Below are 6,339 nucleotides of genomic sequence, written 5' to 3'. Positions count from 1 at the left end.
CCATAAGAAGTTGACCCAGATCATGAAGGTTGTCCGGAGGGGCATGGTTATCCCGAACTCTCCTGCTTAATTCGTCCCAGGCGTTCTCTATTGGGGCCAAGTCAGGCGAATATGCTGGCCAATCCATCCTGGCGATACCTGGTTGTCTGAGAAAGTCCGTTACCACCCTGGCGCGGTGGGGTCTGGCATTGTCATCCTGCAGAACTGCCCCGCCGCCAATCTGCTGAAGGCCTGGGAGAACCAACGGCCGAATAATCTCATTCAGATAGCGGATTCCATTCAGAGTGCCATCCACCACATAGAGGGGGGTCCTGTGGTGGATAGAGATGCCGACCCACACCATGACGCTGCCACCACCGAACCGGTGACGTTGTTTAACGTTAACGTCAGCGAAGCGCTCCCCAGGACGTCTGTAGACACGAACCCGACCGTCGTTGAACTGGAGACTAAACCTGGACTCATCAGTGAACATCACTCGACCCCACTGAACACGTTGCCACCGCAGATGAAGCGTGCACCAGTGATATCTGGCCGTTCTGTGACGTGGTAGGAGTGGTGGTCGAACAGCCTGGCGACGGCATCGTAGATTATTGGCTCTCAGACGATTGCGTATGGTTTGATCAGACACTCGAGTTCCAGTCGCAGTCCGCAGATTGTCACGTAATCGGCGTGCAGTGGTTGTGCGTTGACGTAGTGCCATATTGGTGATGTAGCGGTCCTCTCTATTTGTAGTGCTTCGAGGTCTTCCCGAACGTGGACGATTTCGAACAGAATTCGTTGCTTGGTACCGTTGCCACAGTCGGCCAACGACACTCTGACTGACACCAAGTCTCAGAGCAACATTTCTTTGCGTATTGCCATCCTGAAGCCAAGCAATAGCCCTTCCTCGATCTTCGATAGTCAGTTGACGTCGTACCGTTGTCGAATTTGGAGTGTGCACCGTACACGAACGCAAGCTACAATTATACGGAAATTCAGCATTGGGAACATGGAATACACATGCAAAGCGTGCAAATGAAGCGCTTTGTGAAAAAGCAAGTTATGGGCACTTAGCAGACCTCTCGCTTTCGCCCTAATTTACGTGCAAATGTAAGCATGTTTTCGCCATTAGAACTAGTCGACAGTGTCAATGACAGTGGATTTTAATTCATTTATGGGTTGCTTAGACCCACTTTCGTCAAAATGGAACAATACCATGCGTGACATTATGGTGTAGCTAATATAATTGACATTCAGAAAATAATGTCGAAAATATCGTCTGACCCTTAAATTCTTTTGAGTAGTATATAATACTACGAATTCAAATGGCTGGTTACATTATGGGTATTAATAATAAGTAAAATAATAATAATAAAAAAAAAAATATATAAAATAAAATAATTAATCCAAGATCTGAAACCCAAAATTTTACCAATTGGTACCATCCGAGGGCACCAAACGTAACTATGCTTTTTTCGATAGATGTATATATCTGGATTTCAAAATAATTTTAATCATACTTACTGAAATGCACTTGTCAATATTTACCAGGAATTAATTTTGAACCATTCCCAGCTTATTAAGGCATTACAACATCATTTTAATTCAAGACGGCCGCCACTATAGAAGCTAGAACAAGAAAATCGCAATTTATCGCATTTTACATCAACCAGGACGAGATTTTTGTGTTTGTGATTTAAGTTTAACTTTATGGTTCATGGAATTAATTTATAACGACCTCTTACTAACTGAAATATTGTATCATCTTTTACATCCAAGGTGACAATACAAATAGCCGCCAAGAGTAAGAAGTGTCAATATTTTACATTCGATATATTTTTTTCCCAAACAATAATTTTACTTCAAATACAACGCTTTTTATGGAAAGAAAAATGAATGAACCCAAAATTCAAAAATGGCTATAAAAAGAAAGAAATGACAACTTTATATGTTTAGCATCACCTAAAACAATCATTTTGAAACCAACTGCTAAGTTTTAACGGTAAACCAATACTTTTTCTAAAACAAAAACCGTTTACATATATAATTGCTAGTTATAGGTCAAGTAGTTCACATCGTCAACCTGGCTTTAATAAATGGACATAAGCGCGCAAATCACAAGTGACCGATGTTTTTATTTTTATCATTTCCATTTTCTATTTCTATGTAATTTATATATACTTTATCGTTGCATTTTTTTCAACAAAGATAATTTATGTCAAAAACTGTGTAATAGCGCGACAACAGTTCTCACAGGCCCGTAGCCAGGATTTTGTGAGAGGGTGTCGTTTAGGCTTATGGTGAGGCACGAAGTACAGGTACCTCACACGAGGGCGCGTGGCGTTGACGAAGATTGAAAAAAAAAGAGTCGCCGGTAGGAGGGGTGTGTGTGTGTGTGTGGGGGGGGGGGGATGTTTGACCGGCCCCCCATTGGCTACGGGCCTGTCTCACCATAACAATGCTAACGTGACAATTTCAAGTATACTAGTATGCCATATATTATTCACAGCATTCCAATAACGACAAAAATATTGCTGATACTGTATCAAAGTAGGCTACTTTAATTTAAAAGTAAACCACCCAAATTATCAATGAATCAGTGACAAATGACCCAACACAGTAGATGTTTTCATGATATAGGCCTATATATCATGTATTCAGCCTCTTCATTTCCACCCCCCTCGTAACATTGAGTAAGGAATGAATGAATGAATGTTTGTTTAACGACACCCCAGCACAAAGGTGTCGTTAAACAAACATTCATTCATTCATTCCTTACTCAATGTTACGAGGGGGGTGGAAATGAAGAGGCTGAATACATTGAGTAAGGCTGCTTCTTTATGCAGCGGTTGTTCGAACATTTGTCCCATGACAGATATAGAACATTATATGGTAAACAAGCTCGTATTAGTAGAACCTAATACGAGAAATTTAAATGAAATATCAACAAAATAAAATAAAACATGCACAAGCACAAATGATACTCGGAATGTAATCCTAAAACAAAACACATAAAACATAACAAACAAACAAACAAACACAACGATAGCTACTAATCCTTTGTGAATACGCGTCCTCATTTCGTTGTTAAAAAACCGCGGCTCATACAGCAATGAAGAATATTCAAATCAATTAGACCCTTCTGCTTCCCGGAACATTTATTATTCGGCTTACCGGTACTACCCAGAATAGGATTTTCTACTTCCCGGGCCGACACCCATCAAGCAAGCGCTCTACCACTGGGTTGTGTGCATGTGTAAATAAACATTCAACGAGACCCTTGCACAAAGAATACACCAGCTAACTGGGTGTCGGTGGTAAGGCCATGCAAGAAGTAAGGTCGGTACCGGTGATGGATCGTATTATAGTACCAAATCCTGGCAACACTCGGGTGTGGGAGATTGTAAGCATGTGTTATGCACACATAAATAGCAAAAATAAACTGAAATGAACAAGATGATAAAACATCCAGAGGTTGGCTGGGTGTGGGCGGGGATTAACACTGTACCATTCATATATGTCCCCTCCCACCCCTTGTAAAATTTAGTATGGCCTCATGACATCTGAAACATAACCCTGACACATGTATCTCAATTATTAACTTGTTATGGGCGTATAGTTCAGAATAAAGTGTGGTAAATCTGCATCAATATCATTTCCCTCTCACCCCCCACCCCAGCACTAACCAGCCAAGGATAGGAATACTTGTTTAATGACACCTCTGCAGAGTTAAAACTACCGTTAGTTATTAGTTATTTCAACACTTTAGGAGTGAGATAATACCACATCAAGGCCATTCATTCATAAAAATTAAAGTTTGTTTTGTTTAATGACACCAGTAATGCAAATTGATTTATTAGTCATCGGCTATTGTTTATCAAATGTTTGGTAACTTGGTAACTTAGTTTGGTAACTAAATCTTTTTCATTAGTAGCAAGTGATCTTTTATATGCACCATCCCAGATAGGACAGCACATACCACATCCTTTGATATACCAGTCATGGTGCACTGGCTTGAATGAGAAATAGCCCAAATGGGCTCACCGATGGGGATCGATCCCAGAACGACTGCGCATCAAGCGAGCACTTTACCACTAGGTTACGTCCCACGCCACTCCTTCATTAAAAGCAGTGAGGGATGTTTTATATGACCAGTCACGGATCACTGGGTTGGACAGTCCACGGATGGCAATCATCAACCTGCAACCCACCACTCTACAAGACAAAGAAATGTTTTATTTAACGACACACTCAACACATTTTATTTACGGTTATATGGCGTAAGACATATGGTTAAGAACCACATAGATATTGAGTGAGGAAACCCGCTGTCGCCACTTAATGGGCTACTTTTTTCAATTAGCAGCAAGGATCTTTTATATGCACCATCCCACAGACAGGGTAGTACATACCACAGACTTTGATATACCAGTCGTGGTGCACTGGCTGGAACGAGAAATAACCCAATGGGACCACCGACGGGGATCGATCCCAGACTGACCATGCATAGAGCGAGCGCTATACCATTGGACTATGTCCTGCTCGCTCTACAAGACAAGTGCTCTTCTCACTGAGCTAGATCCTATCTTTCATTCGAAATAAAGTGCTGTAAACATCTACCACTTCAGTAAGCCTCTAAAACCTGTCTGGTTGTTATGGTCTGTTTTCTACATCAACCGAGATTCCGTTGTAACATCAAAGTGAACAAATTCAGAGCTGTCAACCTGTGGCAATTCTTAGGCGTGAGAAAATTAGAAGTCAGGGGCCAGGGACTGCAGGCTCTTGGTCAGGTCCATGTCCCAAGCCCTGATCAAGGGATCCATGGGGATAATCACCCTGGGTAAAACAAGGTTTTTGTTCGTTTGTTGAAGCCCAAAATGGAGACATCTAAAAATCGAGCGAGTGCAGGTTTTAGTAATTATTACGCTTAATGTTAAACCATACAAGTCGGTCATCGGTAATGTTTGTTGGTACAGAACAGAGGGCAGGCTTCATATGCTATGGTAACTAATACAGAGATGCTGCACATAATTCCATTCAGCTCCAAAATACAAATCACTATTATAAAATAGTTTTATTTTAAAAAGCGTGAGATTGTAGTAGCGTTGCCTGAGAACATGATCGTTCTTACAAATGTGTGAGACTCACGCCTAATGCGTGACAGTTGTAGTAAAGAGATAACATTTGGAGGAGTTTTTAGATTTGCGGTAGTTATTGTCTATTTTTTGATTCATGCAAACATTATTTGAAATGTCAAAAGAAACATTTGTGAGCATCAAATAGGTAATAACATTCCCAAATAGAAAAACGTCATATGATTATGTCCATTGTAAACTTGGCCTATCCCATTTTTAAATGATGTTATTGTTATTGTCGACTAGTATTTGATGCCTGGAAAACAATGTAATTAAGCAATTACATTACAGAATATATACTCACCATTCGTTTCCAAGAGGAAATAATATGTGAACCCATTATCATATTTATTTGTATTTTGCAAAATTATATAAAACAAACAACAAAAATACTTTAACATATGTATTAGATTTCCACAAATGAAAAAACTAATTTAATGTATAACAAACACATTGTATGAAATCACAAGACTGAACATATGTTGTACATGTATACATGTATGTAAAATAATTCACTTTTTAAACAAATACAGTGAAACCTCTAAAGACCGGACCCTCTCTAAATGGGAATTCCCTCAATACCGGACGTTTTACACAGTCCCTTTTTAAAAAACCCAGTACAGAACTTAACCTCTCTAAACCAGATCCCTCTTATAAGCAGACATTTTTATTGGTCATAAGGGTGTCCGGTTTAGAGGGGTTTCACTGTATTTATATCTACATACAGGTACAGCAGCTAGTCATGCAATATCTAGCTGAATGCACTTCAGTACTGCAGCTTTCTCCATCATTTGTTAGAAATACTGGACAGTCAGAGTTACTGAAATCATTCTGGAATGCCTGCCATTAGTTCACATCATTAGACTTTTAACACTCAATAAACTTCAGCCAATAAGATTACGGTTGTTTTTAATGTGGTTCATTCATTGGACATTACTTTTTACATATAGAAAGGAAGGAAGGAAATGTTTTATTTAACGACACACTCAACACATTTTATTTACGATTATATGGCATCAGACATATGGTCAAGGACAACACATATATTGAGAGAGGAAACCCGCTGTTGCCACTTCATGGACTACTCTTTTTGATTAGCAGCAAGGGATCTTTTATATGCACCATCCCACAGACAGGATAGCACATACCACGGCCTTTGATGTACCAGTCGTGGTGCACTGGCTGGAGCGAGAAATAGCCCAATGGTCCCGCCGACGGGGATCGA

Source organism: Gigantopelta aegis, chromosome 14 (assembly GCF_016097555.1).
Source record: "Gigantopelta aegis isolate Gae_Host chromosome 14, Gae_host_genome, whole genome shotgun sequence".
In the NCBI taxonomy this organism is placed as follows: Eukaryota; Metazoa; Mollusca; class Gastropoda; order Neomphalida; family Peltospiridae; genus Gigantopelta; species Gigantopelta aegis.
The sequence above is the reverse complement of the archived record's forward strand: the minus strand, read 5'-3'. Positions refer to the sequence as shown.